The sequence below is a fragment of the Cyprinus carpio genome, chromosome B7 (assembly GCF_018340385.1).
Source record: "Cyprinus carpio isolate SPL01 chromosome B7, ASM1834038v1, whole genome shotgun sequence".
Taxonomy (NCBI): domain Eukaryota; kingdom Metazoa; phylum Chordata; class Actinopteri; order Cypriniformes; family Cyprinidae; genus Cyprinus; species Cyprinus carpio.
Genome location: NC_056603.1, coordinates 1,040,080 through 1,056,797, shown reverse-complemented (window position 1 = coordinate 1,056,797; position 16,718 = coordinate 1,040,080). Strand labels below are relative to the sequence as shown.

General features: G+C 39.7%; 1 long non-coding RNA gene and 2 pseudogenes across 1 annotated transcript; 1 reads left to right on the top strand and 2 right to left on the bottom strand.

Moving 5' to 3' along the window:
- Nucleotides 1-2,304: 2,304 nt before the first annotated feature.
- On the bottom strand, nt 2,305-2,992 carry LOC122138072 (annotated as a pseudogene).
- Nucleotides 2,993-3,700: 708 nt separating this feature from the next.
- Nucleotides 3,701-7,478, top strand: LOC122137848 (annotated as a pseudogene).
- A 5,619-nt stretch (nt 7,479-13,097) lies between these two features.
- On the bottom strand, nt 13,098-15,398 carry LOC122137897. The gene is made up of 3 exons (XR_006155116.1): nt 15,366-15,398; nt 13,646-13,704; nt 13,098-13,506 (listed from the first exon to the last, which is right to left on the bottom strand). It is a non-coding gene; the product is annotated as an uncharacterized LOC122137897 (long non-coding RNA).
- Nucleotides 15,399-16,718: the final 1,320 nt, after the last annotated feature.

Genomic DNA, 16,718 nt, shown 5'->3' with positions numbered 1-16,718 from the left:
TGAACCTGGACAATGTTACTTAGGTCCCCTCAACCCGGATCGATCCCCCGAATCAATCCTCGGACATGTTTATGCTCACAGAGAGCTGTAACCGCAATTTTACCGTGGACCAAACAGGCAGTGTGAAAGGGGCTTTTGGAGTTTTCAACAGGGGCAATTTTAGGATTTTCGTTTTAGGGGACTCAGCCCCCAGTGAGGATATAATAATAATAATAAAAAATGTATAAATAAGATTAAAAAAAAATGATTAAATCGGGTCATATACTAAACTTATTGCAGTATTCCCACTGTATTGCATAGATAGGTATAACATTTGAGTACTGATTTAGCCAAACTAAGTCTTCAAGGATCTCACATTAACAACCTGTTTACTGTACAATCACAAAATTTTACTGTTTGCATTTCTAGTACAACCCTCTTTCATTAGCTCAAGTATGCAAACCTCTTGCCACATGGAGAGAAACAGCTGTGTTGTTAGGGTGTTCTACCTCAAGCAGCACTACTGCTGATTAGTGTATGACAGTGGCAGAGCATGAGATTTCAAAATGCACTCTGATCTGCTTCCCACAACCCTGTTGGGGGGGGTGTGCATGGGGGCAAGCACATTTTGAACGGGCTGGCGCCACACCATGCCACCCCCTCTAGACACTTCCCTGTCGCAGGATCATAAGTCCAATATTTCACACATATGAAGCTAAGAATTGCATAGTACTTGATGATGAAAGTGGAATCAACTGACAAAAGTGATCAGTCTAGAAAACTGATTCTTAAGGCGTTGACTGAGGTGATACTTAAGCCTTGCAACTAGGACTAACCCCAGCATTCCATCTCGGGAAGGGCTCATCCCTATGCCCCCATCCCTTCAAAGGGCTTTACCCTCCGGAGTGAGAAAGGGTGTAGAGTACCTCTTCTGTAAGTCATCATCACGGCGCTTCCACACGGAGGTGCCGGGCCATCATGCAGCGCGCAAAGAATCTGGCGAAAGGATCATGGGAGCCTGGTGTCCATCAGTTGTACCCTTCTCAAATCCTTCATTCTGGGCCCCTTGAAGTGGCCAGTTTTGAGTACTTTGGTTTGGAACGAATCTCTTCAATATGGCTGCTATGGTTGTTTTCATACATTCAAGCGCCCTTCGAGGGCGATATATCCTGTTTGGAATGCACAGTACATAGATGTTGACCCAAAATGGCTGCCCTCGACCTCTGAGACAGCCAACAGTGAGCCTGCTCATGGGTGGAAGTCACAGCAGCACAACACTAATAATTTAATGTAACGACGATAAAATCATTTAATTAAGACACTGGAAATATTTGTAAAAAGTTATTTTTAAAAAATGCTTGCAGACCGTGCAAAATTATCACAAATTGTTACTGATGCTTTGGAATTGTTTCTTTCTATTGGTATGTACTCCCAGTTTATTAGTTGGAGAATTGATGTGAACATGAGTTCCATCAGTGGTTCCAACAACCCAGGAAAGCCCACAATCCTCATAAAGTGGCTTTGTTTTTGCAGCATGGCTTGACGGTCAGATGGAAAGTCAGAACTGCTACATATAAAGTTATGGCCAAAAAGTGATCCAAATCATGCCCCCCTGTATCTTGTGCGTTCTGTAGTGAGGACCATCTAAATGTAAAATAATATGCAACATTACTAACATTGAAGTCCTGTGAATTTCTAGTTAAACTCCTGGAGCATTAATCAAAGTCTTTAAGAGAGCATTTGTGAAGAAAAAGGAGATATTTCTCTCAAACCATCAGTATCTTAATCTATTATATTAATGTGTAATATTGTACTCAAACATCTGATTATTTGTTTATAAGGTAAGCATCTCAGCTTCTGCCCCTCATCACTGGGCCAGGTAGTGGAATGAACTCCTGGTCATGAGGAATTCTGTATACACGTAGGAGAGACTACGTACTTGCAGATCTCATTGGGTATGCATCACAAAATGAGGCATTGCAAGCAGAGGCAATTAAACACCTAGTTGGAACTGGATTTCCAGGCCCTGATGGAAAAAAAATTTTAGCACCACAGGACAAAAAATTTATTTTTAATTCTGAAAGATTTTTCTCAAAAAATCTCAGCTATTTTTTTTTTTTTTATTATTACAAAAAGTATGAAAAAAATTGTTATATAGTGTAAATTGTTTCTGCATCAGATGAATTTCAGGAAAACAATACATAATATATAAATGGGTTTTCTTGATCAGGCAATTACATTACTGCAAGAAAAAAAAAAAAAAAGATTATGCTCTCAGTGTTCACATATTTTGTACAAAGACTGTATTGTCACTTGGAAACCCTTTCAGAAGTACGGAGGAGAAATCTGATAGCAAAAATAGCTGACCCCTCTCAACTTTCCCACACCTCTTGAACTCCCACATCAGCTGCCAGTTCTGCTCCTCTAGCTTCTCTCTCAAAGCCATACAAGCCTGGCATCAGGATCCTCATCATCTGAGAACTGTAGGGAGACTCCTGAGGGCTTCAGCACCTGTAAACATTGCTTCACTATCTGTCCAGCCTTAACTTTGACCTTCTTTTAGACCTAACTAAAAGCATCTGTGGTACCCTTGTCTAATATCAAATCCAGGCTTCTGGCGTCAAAGTATCCTCTCAACTGTGTGCAGTCCATCTCCAGGAAGGCAAGAGCCGAGGATGGATTGCATGGCTGTACCAATGTAGAATTACTGTGCTTCTGCATAAGTTTAACTGCAACTGTAGAGATATCAGCACAGATGACCTTCACAGCACATGGAGAGTTTCTGTAGATACAAGGTCCTAACGCGGATGTGCCGCAACCCATGTCCAGGATGTTCAATTGGCCAGTGTGGGAATGAGACCTGCTCTGAAGTACAGGAAGAATGAAGTCCTTCACTGAGCTTCAAATCCAAAGAACCACTCAAAATTTTTTGAATTCGGTCTCCCTTTGCTTTCATTCTCTGTGTAGAATCTGTCCCATGTTGCTTTTTTGTCCATGTTTTCAATTAGTTCATCTATGAACAAAAGTTGTCAAAAATACATATTATCCCCTTTAACTCTTTACAATGAGTATTTTAAAGATGCTGTAAGTGATTTTTTTAACCACTCACTGACAAAAATCACTTCGAAATAGTTGTCCGTGGAGAAACCACACCTTGGTCTTTTTTGACAGCCCTACAATACTTCAGAGTGAAATAATGCATGGACCGAGCGTATTAGCCAATTAGAAACCTCGGAGGCGGATCTCTGCCAATAGCAGGGCCATTTTTTTTTGTTCGATTAATTGCAGACAACTTTACAAACCTGTTTGGAAATGGTAATTAATTTTGCAGTTTTTCTTGGTGCAGCATAAATCGCCCAGATCAGTGTTAATGCATGAGGTTAATACATGTTAAATACAAGTATTTAACAGGTTAAGATGTAACCATTTTAAAACTCCTATTAGTTTCTATGGAAATGTCACATAATCAGTAATATACACTCAACTTCTGTCAAACTCGTATGATGCCATCTGTGTGCCTTGGTCAGCTTTTGAAGGGTCCTCAGCGGCACTGCAAGTCTGGTGAATAACAACATGTTAAATACCCTAAGCTAAGTAAAGCAGGATCTCCCGCTTTAAAAACAAAACACTGGCACCATGTGCGATCCTCGACTGAATGACCTTCACGACCCGGAAGTGTACATGAGAGGAGGGGCGCGGTGGAGAAAGAACTCCAATCAAGATGGCGGATGAGAAGCGAGGAACCACTCCACAGGGAGAGATGGAGGTGGTGAGTGCAAAAATAACATTCGTCCCGCAGTCTTAAAAGATCAGCTGACGTGCTTAAGCAGAACATCTCGCAGGGGTCGTGCGTGAGGGAGCTTGCATTAGAGAATTAGGCTTTTAACTGCTGTACGAGCAAGAGGGAGGAAATGCAGAGCATTAGCTGTACAAACAGTAAAATCTGGGCTCATTTAACCAAGCAAACACACTCATTCTTCTTAACGTCATATTTCCGAACTTACGACTCAAAGACTTTGATTTTACGCTCTCGGTTTAGATTGGCAAACAAGGGTACTATCCAATCAGCTGTAGACTGTAACATACACCAATATTCATTCAGGGTTTATGGAGGTAACTTAAGTGCTGATTCTCTTTGTGTTGTAGTTGTGTGGTAACAGTTATGGGCGGTTATTATATTGAGTTAGAGATCTCCTCTCACGCGACTTTGTTTACATTACGTCCGAATGTGACGTAAGTCCGCGCATTAACAGTGTCACAACTGCTGTGTGCTCAGGTCCAGTGTTTCTGTGTGGCAGGTGTCTAAAACTTTTGACTCTCTCTCTCTTTACCTCCATATATATATTTAGCAGGAGTGAACTGCCTCGCATATGACGAAGCCATTATGGCACAACAGGACCGTATTCAGCAAGAGGTGAGTGTTCAGAGTAATGTCACATTTAAAAAAAAAAAAGGCTTTTAATTTAGATATATGCTGACTGTTACTGAACAAATCACTGATAATTTTGTGTTTTTGTTAAATTGTTAACTGTTTTTTTTTTTAATGAAGAATAGAGGATAGCTCAACAAAACATACCATTCTGAGATCATTTACCCTCTTCTCAATGCTATTTTTCTTTTTTTTTCTGTAAGAGAAATGTTAGGCAGAATGTTTATGCTGTTCTTAATTCCATACACAGTTACATATGCAGTTTATTTGTCTGCCGCTTTTAAATGCTAGAAAGAAGAGAAGATAACTATAACTATTATCGTCCACAGCAATGTTCTGTTTATTATAAGTGGGCTGCAGTTACTTCATCTGCTGCTTTAAATTCTCAAGCTCTTTAAATATGGTGGATTCTGATTGCCTGTCAGTTATCATTCATCAGCTGAAAAAAATAATTTTGAAAGTGATTCCAACCATATCATTCTTCTTTCATTATAGTTTATGGTCTGGACTGTGCTATATTCTTTTTTAAAACTTTATCATTGTAGTTATTGTTCTTAACCCCAGGTGTGAACAGCCCCTTTAGACCTTTGAATATTATATGCGCACAAGTCATGTGGACTTTTTTTTTTTTTTTTTTTTTTTTGAAGAAATCAACAGCATCTTTTTAGGTGATTCACAATCATTGAATGAAAAAATAACAGAAGCATTCTGCTTAACATATCTCGTTGTGTGCAACTGAAGAAAGCAAGTCAAACATGTTTGGAACAACATGAGGATGACTAAATGAATTAACCCTCTAATTGCTTGTTTTATTTTAATAGATAGCCACCACTCTAAACCCTTTTAGTGTCGGACAGACAAGATCTCAATGTAGCTTCAGGGTGAATATGCTGCAGAGAGGACACCATTTATACCAGCTCAAGATTAAAGGTCACCACATTTTCACCAGCTTACTTTATATGTAGCAAGTGCCTGAAACCGGCTGTAAAACTGTTATCTTGTTTATAGGACCTTCACAAAAAGTATTACAGCACATTCGTAAGATTTACGGCCAGATGGAAATTGTTTCTACAGAGCTTTTGGCTTTTGCACATTTGGAGTCACTACTGGGACGACAGCAAAGAGCTGCAAAGGTGGCGTACTGTTTGATTTGTGTGCTTAAAAGCAGAAAACCATTGATTTTATTTGGAATGGTTGCAGTAATTCTGGAGATAGCAGCAACCATGTTTTACACAAAGTACCATTTTGTAAATGTTTTTTCTTTCTGTCAGTATAGTGAATGTCTAAGTACCAGACCCTGTCTCAATTTTGGCACTATAGGTTTAAAGCTGTGGCAGCTAAGAGCAAACTGGACCTTGTAAACCCAGGGCTTTACCGAGGTTCACTATCGAGGACTTTCACAACACTGTAAGTTGGAAAATTGATCAGTTAAAAACTATGACAATCAAATGTCATGCCATCTCAAATTCAAAGCTCAGTGCTTAAAGGTTAAGTTCACAGGTTTTCAGCAAGCTTTATTTTGTTACAATGTTGGTAGTATACAGCATTGGGTCCTAAATCGCCTCTTATAGAGTTCAAGTCGAGTCCAAGTCCTTAACCAATGAGTTTGAGTGGGAGGCGTTTAGTAATGTTTTGTCATTTAAATTTTATGTTGTTTAAATTTTTTGTTACTTAAGTGGATTTGATTGTACTTAAAGGGACAGTTCACCCAATGCATGAAAATTCTGTCATCATTTACTCACCCTCATGTCGTTTCAAACCTGTATGAGTTGCTTTCTTATGTTGAAACATAAAAGATCTTTTTGAAGACTGCTGGTAATCAAACAGATTGGTGGTTCCCATTGACTTCCATAGTAGGAAAAGAAATGCTATGTAATTTAATGGGAAACCACAAACTTTTTTGATTATCAGCAATCTTCAAAATATCTTCTTTTTATCTTCAACATAAAGAAAGCAACTCGTATAAATTTGGAACGACATGGTTGGTGATAAATGATAATCATTTTCATTTTTGGGTGAACTGTCCCTTTAAAGAGTCCAAAATGTCCAAGTCCCTGTCAAGTTTGAGTACAAGTCCACCCGAGTGTTAATTTTTCACCAAAAGTCCACTGAAAGATGAAATGCCGTCATCTGGCAACTTTGACAGCGAAAACTAGAGATTGTACCGAGGCCCAGTGCATTACAGGGTGTTTCTCAGCAGTGAATTAAATCCTGTAACTGTTCTTATCCTCACTGTGGTTTCTCTCCTTTGTCAGTTCATGGACCTGATTGAGGCTGTGTGAAAAGCAGCAATAAAGCAGTGAAATGCTGAGCTCCTTCAATGACCAGAGTGTGTCTGACTACATAGTGGTTTTACCTGGGGCTTCTCACCTCGGGATACCTGCAGCGGGAGCACGTGTTCTTTCAGCACTTCATAGAGGGCGGCCGTTCTGTTAAAGAGTTTTGCCAGCAGGTGAGTGACACCTAAGAGTATTATTTGTGAACTAGTTTAAGACTACGGACAAAATTTCACTTCTAATAATCCATGTTTTACTTTTTTAGGAGGTGGAACCCATCTTCGAAAGAGAGAGGCGACCACATCCATATCATTGCCTTAGCACAGGCACTGAATGTACCCATATTAGTGGAATACATGGACAGAGGAGAGGGTGGAACAGTGAACCATCATATTTTCCCTGAAGGAAGTGAGCCCGCATCTTCCTGCTCTACCGCCCAGGCCACTATGACATCCTATACAAGTGATACTCTGTATATTCTGTGGTTCCATTGTGAAGAAACCATCCATTTCTACAGCCAAGTTGAGTCATACATGTGTATGCGAGGCTATGCTATGATTGATCACAATAAAGTTTTCACTCTAGTTCTCCCCACATTACAAAATGAATGATTTTTTTTTTTTCAGTACAGACAGAACTTAAAGCTCTTGACTGCATCTGACACTGCATCAAACGGCAGCATTATTAGGGCTGTACAGTAGGTATTTTGTGGTTGTAGATGTTATCATCTTGCATTGTGTTTTTCTTTTCTTACACTGCCTTTCATGAGTTTTATTAAAGGAATTTACTCCTCACTTGACCTGAAGTCAATTTGTAGTTTCAGAAATCATTGTGGCGGGGTCAAAGTAGCTCTGAGCCAGTAACAAGAAAAGAACTGACTGGCTTTACTTGAATTGGATTTAAACTTAGAGAGGTTAATCATTTAAGTGCTCATTTTACATTCATTTACCAAACAAATCACCTTATGCAGGCTGGTGTTTATTTTATTTTAAGCAGATTTGGGTAAAATGTGTTGCAAGTCATTCATAATCATGTACGACTCAAACCACACCACTACGAAGGTGCATCTGATATCCATCTGTTGACCTCACCATGGACGCCCGACTCTGCCTTTCACAGAATTAATGTAGAAGCGCTGGGTTGGCAGACATTATGTACTGGTTGCAAATGTTTGTGCTCAGTGCTTGTAAACAAAGCAAAAACATTGTATAGCCAGAATTGTGAAGCCCAGCCCTGTCTGAAAAAGAAGAGACTCATAGAACGCAATTGGCCATGACAGGTTTATTTATAACTTAAATTTTAAGTTCCGTGCCCGTAGATTTGATAAGCTCACTATGAAGCACTTCCCCTTCGATCACAAAATCCAAACCCAGTTAAATTATCTAGTTAGGTAACTTGTCGAACAAGCTATTAAGTCTAGTAATTCATGGACCTGTTCAAAAGCTGGTAGAACAGATTATCTTATCGATTAGGATCCCAGGATGTCATGTGATGATTAAACAATGTATGTTTTAAACTAGATACACATATAACCCGATTAGTTAGTCTGTTTGACCGTGTAAAATTAAAGAAAACACGTTTGTGTTTTAATACTATCTTAGCGAAAATAAAATATTCTCAATCAACATTCTAAAATACCAAAGCAAAAACACGAGAAGAAGAATTAAAACAACAGTGCATAACCCTAATAATATAGTGTTTTTTTAATTGTACGTGTTAGACAAATTAATCCTTTCAAGTCAAAAGAGCAAAAGAATTACATAATAAACCAGAATATTTTCCTTTCAATCTTCAGCGCCCCTTGGCTGTTTACCATGGTTAGGTCAAACAAAATTAATGTCCACAGAGTAGTTTATTTAAGTATCTCTATTAACCTATACATTTTATGACCCTGCCAGGTAGGTGCACTTGCATAGTAAGCAAAAAAATTACTATAATGAAACGCGCACCAGAAAAATAAGCTCAAAGGCAAACATTTACCTTTTTTGGATCTACCTATTTTTGAAACAGCAAATATACATACATTCATTCACTTCGCTTCCTGTACCAAGCTCCTTTTCAAATACAAATCCCACCTTTGCTCTACTCACTCCTTCTTAGTCATCCATCTAATCATTCATACTCAAGCTGGTTTCTGCAGAATTTAAAAAAAAACTGGCATGTAGAATGCTAGAGCCGAGTATAATGAGGGGTCAACAAAGCAGCATTCTCCTTCCTTCTAAAGAAGAAATGTCCCGTTATCTTCACAAAAGAAAAGGAAATCTAGTAGCCCAATCGACCCTCAAAAGTTAGCCATGTTCTATAAGATGACATCAAAAAGGTTTTTAACAACAGTGCCATCTCAATTAACTAAAAACTCTTTTTCATAAAAAAACATGGTCAATGATAAGAGCTTTGGTAAACGCAAGGGGCTGACTCATCTTAAGACACTATGTATGCAGTATCATTTCTCAAAACAGGTCGGCATAGCACATTTATATTCTTACGTAGACAAATTTTATCTTTTGGCAATATTAATTATCTGAGAAAAAGTGTAGCAGCAGTACTCTATAAGGCATACTGAATAAAAAAAGTAGTAACGTATAAATGGCCCCTTTTGAAAATAACTGCAATAATGACGCCACACACCATTTCAGTTAAGAAAAAGTTCCAGTTATAATGACAGAATGGTTAACAACTGTCTGTGACTTAAAGATGCATCTCAGCATCCACTATGTACACGTTTTCAATGAACATACAAATACTTAACAAAAACAATACATTTTAAAAGGAACAATAACACTTAACATGGCAAGAACGGAATGAAAATTGGATACATGCACACGTGAGGCTGTAAATTATAAACTAAAGCAATGTGACCTTCGAAAACCAGATTCTCTAATTTACTGATACAGATATATTATATATATGTGTGTGTGTATGAATATATTATTACACAACATAAATAAATACATAGCAGTGCATGGGACACTCACAACTGCTGTATTCAATGAGAAGTATAAGCACACATGCATTCTTTGGCTGTGTCAGATGTTAACAGAGTAAGCCCAAAACAACTTTACCGAAACGAGGTTATTAGTGCAGCTGAAGTCCTAACAGACACTTCAAGTAGGGATGTAGTGTTTTGTGAAATTGAATTGACTGAACATCAGTCTGTGGTAGTTGGTGCTGTTCTTTACTCAATTATCACATCAAATAATGTCCATATGGATTCTTTAAAACATTTGCAGTTCAAGTCTTCGGTCCATCTCAAATCTTGTTATACATTACCCTTCAGCACTTCTCAGTATGCCCGTACCCCATTCCCAACCCCCAGCCCCAGGCCCAGGCCGAGGCTCTCTCGGAAGTCCCTCCTGCAGTGCCTCCTCGCCGAGCCTGATCTTGTCATCCAGTTGCCTCTGCTCTACAGTAGGGCTGCTTTCATCTTCACAAAGTGACTGTAGTCACGCAATCTGTTCTGGAGTCAGGCAACATTCCAGCACCTTGCCAACCGCCTGCTCACGCCGGTCCACATGCTCCTTGAGCTCCTGAGCCTCTCCCATCTGCACCAGCAGCCCCTTCTTCTTTTCCAGAAGCTGTAGCTATAAACATGACAGAAAGAGTGAGAGAGGAGACAGACAGAATAAGAATAAAATGCTAAGCAAATCAAACTAATAAAAATAAAAACTCAAGGGTCTAATTTGTTTGTATAGCACTTTTCACAATACAAATAGTTTTAAGCTGCTTTATAGAAAATTATGATGATATTTAATATCTTCCTGCCTTATAGTCAAATTTTTGCAGATTTAGGGCTGGGTGACAATACAGTTTACATTTTGCAATGATACAAGCAATCAAGCCGTTGTATATAATATATATATAGCTATACCTAAGTATAAACCTTAGTCAGGGAAGCATTATATTTAATTTTTGACAGGAAACAAGGCCGTGAAGGACATAAGTACAGTGTGTTCAATGGATTGTGCAGTTGTTTAACGACATACTGATTGTTCAAATGATGAAAAGAAAAAAATTTCAGTAGATAAAATCTCTTTAAAAACAGTTTTGAATGTTGTGAGGACCTTCATACAGTGCATACCATTGTAGAGGACACTACGTCTACCTCTCACAGCCTCATGTTCAATTCAATATGGCATCTAACCTGATTAAAGGTATATACGGTATGTATGCAGATGATCTAACTTTTAATATATCGCTGGGCAAATCATATAGATTACGTTTTGCGACTATATATATCCTCACCCCCTCCCATGGTGGCCAGTCTCTGGGTCTACACAGTCCAAGGGCGCTTTCTACTCGGATCAGCCTCCCAGAAAGAGACAACAGCAGGCTGGTCACCTTGTCTAGGTCACCAATGAACATACGGAACTTGTCCACCTCGTTGGGCTTGCAGATAGCGAGCAACCAGGCTCTCCACCTCCTCTCCCAGCTGAGTGTTTGCACGAATATCCTCTTGCAGGCCCCTCTGTGCCTCACGCAGGACACCCAGCCTTTTATGAAGGCTCTCCATCAGCTGCTTCTGTAAATGTAAACATTAATATGAGAAGTGGCATATACTGTATATACGCACATACACTACCACTCCAAAGTTTAGGGTCAATACGTTTTATTTATTTATTTCCCTTTTTTAAGAAATGACCTTAATACCTTTAATAAGTAAGGATACATTAAATTGATCAAAAAGTGAATGTAAAGACACTTATAATATTAATGATTCTCTATTTAAAATAAATGCAGTTCTTTTCAACTTTCTATTTATTAAAGAATCCTGAAAAAAAAAAACATTGCATGTATCGCATGACTATTTTCAACATTGATAATAATTAAAAAATGTTACTTGAGCACTAAATCATATTAGAATGATTTCTAAAAGGTCATGTGACACTGAAGACTGGAGTAATGGTTGCTGAAAATGCATATCATTGGAATAAATTACAAAGCATGAGATAAGCAAGCCTTATGCATTTCTGAATCTTCACCTTATAATGAGCTCTCTTCCTCCTCTTTCCTCTCAGAGATCTCTCGAATCCTGGCAAGAAGTTGCGGGTTGTCAGCTGATGTGTCATAACAGGTTGATCGTGAAATACTTGTGCTGCGGATGCTCCCAGTCTAGAAGACCTAGGAAGTAAGCAAAGTAATGGAGGTAAAGGTGGAGGCACTGTAAACAATCTTTCTGATAGAACAGAACAGAACAGAACAGAATAGACTAGACTGAAAATTCAATTTACTTTGAAACAATTTAATACTGAAATAGTATTAGCCTGCCGTACCTCTCTAGCGGTCCTCCACTGATTGGGTGGCCTCCTCTCCAGCTCTCTCCACCCGTCTCTGTATTTACACTGTGTGGAAATAACTCTCCTATCAGCTCTTTCCTAGATAAACCATAATCATCCTCTAGAATGGAGTCCACCAAAGCGGCCCTCGGCCCTCTTATGTTTCTCGCTGATGGAGCCCCTTCCTCAGGCATGTTGTCAATGTCTGTTTCCAGCACCATAACTGGGTCGAGCAAAACCCTGCAGCTCCATCCTGTCTGTCCTTCCCTTCTGTCATTTTCCCCTAACCGCTCATTATCACAGATCTCATCTATGTCTGTTTCCAGGGGCTGGTTTCCATCTTCAATACTGCTGGGACTGCGGGAAGAAATAATCTGGTTTTTGTGGGCTGTTCCAGGGAAGCCTGCTTGATGGGGCAGCAAGTGGTAGTTGTTCATGGAGAAGTAGGATTCTGGACACACGGGTGCAGATGACAAAAGATCAACTTCTCTGGGAGACTTCAAGAGGCCTGGTAGTGCCCGGTGCAGGGTAATGAGGACTGGACCGGTCCCCACTCAGCTCGATGCTCAGAAAAGATGGGCTTCACCAATATGACTCTAGGCTCATCTGACACTGGAGCATTATGGACAGGTATTCTAAAATAGGGCAGACATGAGGGGAATTTATTCAAAAGTACATTAAAAATGTAATTAATTTACTACCATTCAAAAGTTGAGGTTATTTATATTCAAAAAACTTTAAGTATTGTGGTCCAATCAACATGCAGAATAAAAACCAGGAAATAATTAATGATTTTTGTAAGAATATTTTTTACTTGGAAAATATATTTAAAAAACCTTTTTTGTAAAATGAATGATGGAAATGTGTTCTTTCATGTAGTCAAACTGTAAAGATAATATGTTTTTACTTTGTTTCACCTTGTGCATGGTTCAGGCTGCGGCAAAGGTTGATGAAGTTCCCTCCTCATGTCTCTCTCTCTTGGGGGCAGGGCTACAGGTTTTAAAGGCCCGATGTGTAAAAGCAGGGCTGGGGGGAGCCACCGAGCACTCCTGACTTGCAGCAGTGACGGCTCTCTGAGAGCTCCCTCGGAGGAAGACTATAGGAGCGCTGACGTGTCATTTCAGGCACACTGGTGGGGCTGGGATGTGCACGGCTGTGGTCGAGGTGGAGAGGAAGAGGGAGAAGAATGAAGTGGCGGGGAGGAGAAGAGGTTATGATGGGATGCCCGTCTCTTGTGGAATTGATCCCATTTTGGGGGCGGTGGACGCGGAGGCCCTTTTTTTTCTTTACTTCACCTACACATACTCCATTCTCATCCAGGTCACTAAGAGTGGACGCACGCATTCTGCTTGGTGTGACGTTGGTGTGATTATGAAAATTCTGTGTGTCCACACGAATGTCATTTTCTGACATAGCACGGTTTCTAAGGGGTGAAAAAAGATGCTCTTCCGTGCGGCCACCTGTCATGCTGTTGCCACCTTGACCCATGAAGCTAGGAACAGCAGCAGCCTCTCCTGTCTTGGAGTCTCTCCTACACCTTGAGTAGTCCCTGTGGAATAAAAAATGTTATGCTATCCCTTCTTACAGTTAATGGTTTGTCAATAACCATAAGTAAATAAGTAAAACACATGCAAAATATGACAATAACAGTAAGTTAATCTATTGAGAGTTAAAAGCAGAAACCTTACCTCTCTGTTAAGCTGAAATTTCGGTTTAGTTTTTTTGCTTGTTCCTGCACAGGGTGGTCCTGTAAAATATATTCGCCATATATTTAAATATTAAACATAAACAATAAATAAAATATAATTTATTAAAATTAACAGAAAAAAAAAATAATTTAGTGTAGAAGATTTATACCCAAACCTACCACTAAAAAAAACTAAAAACAAGGTAAATAGTTAAAAAACACTACACTGGTGATTTATGGAACTTTATACCTTTCAACTGTCTGCTGGTCTGTTCTTTAGCATATGGTGCATCTGAAACAACCTAATGTAGATAATATAACAACCCTGGCATTTAAAAGAGTTCTATAGCTTTTGCTCTTAATTAGCCATACAATTCTGTTTCATTCCCACTGCTGTTGTGCCAACTATCTATAGTCCAGATTTTCAAAAGCACACCATAAGCATAATATCTGATAACTGCCAAAATAATTGATAGTGTTTCAAAACACATTGCTCTGAGAACTGTAAGGGGAGTCAGTAGTACAGTGAATAGTATCTCTGATTCTCATCCAGAGGACATGGGCTTGATGCCACTACAAGGAAAATTCCCTCTTGAATTCACCTGAATTTTCCCTCAAGTATCAATAAAGGTCTATCTAAACACACTGACGGACTAAAAATGGCCCAGAGATCAGTTAGATTATCAATTCATGTTTTAAGATGAAACTAGAACACTTTTAAAAATGAAAGGACATGCATAGATACCAGTGACTTGAGATAGAATACATATTCAATCTTCCTGTTGTATTAGAGCCAATTTATTATTTTGTACATTTCTGGCCAACATTTGGCCTTTTTTTCGGACTCTGAAGAAGCCCGATTTCATATCAATATTCTGCCTGAATGCTAATATTAAAACAAGTCTGCACTAAAGACTGAAAACAACTGTCTCATTCCCATCTATATGGCACTATACCAAATGTCTTTAAAATAACAGCTCAAACAGAGAATAAACAGTTTCCTCCTTATTCAATTCCAACAGTGTGCATAAAGATCAATGCACAAAGAAGATATATAATATTTTACAGATAACAGAAGTAGCCTTCTGGCTCAGTGCATTTAAAATAAAAGCTTAGGAACAAAACCCACAAATCGCTCCATTCACAATAAGGCAGGCTATTTTCAATTCAAAAACGATTTAACTGAAATCAAACGTGGTTCTGTTGCTTCACAAAGCCATTTTGTAAGGGACTCATCGTGTAGCTCCTAAGAGCCTAGAACTGTAAATAACCAAAATAAAGGAAATTACAGCCTCTTTCATATACACAAGCAGCAATTTTTTGATTTCCATCTGTATTAATGTTCAAGCTATTGATTATAAGCTAATGTACATGCTATTCATATGAAATAATGAGGCTGAAGTGCAGGAGAAAAGCTTTACTCTTACTTGCATAAATAATTCAGTAACAAATGTCTCTATGTTGTATATATATATATATATATTTACATGACAGTACTGTTTGCTGCTGGACAATACAGTTGGCACAATAAGACCCAGGTCATGGCAAAGTATTTATAAGCAGGTAATACCGAATCTATGCCAACACTAATGTGTACACTGCAATTATGTTTGTTATAGTGGTACTCTGAAAATCTGGAATTTTTATATTAGCGGTTCAGTGGGCTGCCTGAGAACCTGGAGTAAAGCTTGACAATGACAATGCTAAATTCCCAGTCTTACCTCAGCTGGGGTGTAGCTCCTGGTCTTGTAGGGGGCTTTACATTGTAGTCATCATACTGATTGTGCTGAGAGTGGTCACTGGGTGGAACGCGTGAGCAAGGTTTCTGGATCTTGTGGGTAGTGTTGCTATAGAAATGCTCAGAGGACTGGAGAAAGGCAGGATCCTGAGGAACGGGCGGCTGTCTTGACAGGCGTTGTGAGATAAAGACTGAGGAACTGTGTCATACTCATATTGTGTTCGGAGCTAAGAGTTTCTCTCCTGCATTCCCTTTCTGTTCTCAAGCAGCAGTCTTTGCCTCTACTCCCAGTCCTTCACCCTTTGTTGCTCTATTTCCCTCTCTTTCCTTAATCTTTCCTTCTCCCTCTCTTGTTCTCTAAGTTTCTCTTTCTCCTTGACTCTCTCTTGCTCTCTTTCTTTCTCCTGCTCTCTCTCTCTATCAGGCCTCTCCCTCAATTTTTTCTTGCTCTTGTGGGTACTCATAAACTGTCTTCACAGTGTCCCAGTGAGTTGACGTAGGGCACATCTTGATACGAAAACCTCCTCCGGCCCCAGGTTAGTGGCCATTTCAAGAGGTTCAGGTGAGGATGGATGGGTCGGTTCTACCCGGCTTCTCTAGTCTCTGATTTCGACTTGTCAGGCTTGACAAGTTTGTTACAGACTGACTCAACTTTCTGCTAGTCTCTTCAAAGAACCTCCTGCGGTCTGCAAAGGGAGAGGGATATCACACTCATCTGATCGACCTAAACGACTACTGGAGGGAACCTGTCCTCCCTCTTGTTGATCCCATTTTTCCAGACCACATCTGTCCAGTAGCCTCATTTCTCTTACTCTCACAGGGCTCTGTTTCCCGTTGAAGCTTGTATTATGGTGTCCATCGCTGTGGTGTTGCTGTGGTTTCCCTGCAGGTACTATCTCCTCCACCACATACACACACATTTGTCTGGCATGTTGAGGGATCTGGGTTTGGGTCTGAGATGTCTGGAAGCACCAGCCTGGATCTGGAGTGTTCCACATCTGGGGTTGTATCAATAACTTGTTGAGTCTGTTTGGATATTTGCATGGAGGCCGTGGGAGGATGGTAAGAGGACTTGACAAGGTTTGGGCTCTGGGTTGATGGTACTCTGGAGGAGCTACTGTCTCTCATGTTGAGATCTGCAAACCTCTTCTTCCACAGTCTCCTCACCACATGGGTTTATACTCTTCGGCAGCTGGGCCTTCTTCCTCTGGATCTCATTCTGAGGTTTGTTGCAAAACGATCACTTCTACGACGCGATTTGCTGCTACGGAACTGCCGCTCTGCGACTGCACTTTGTGACGCTGCCATCGTCTACCATCACTTCTCCTCCGTTCTG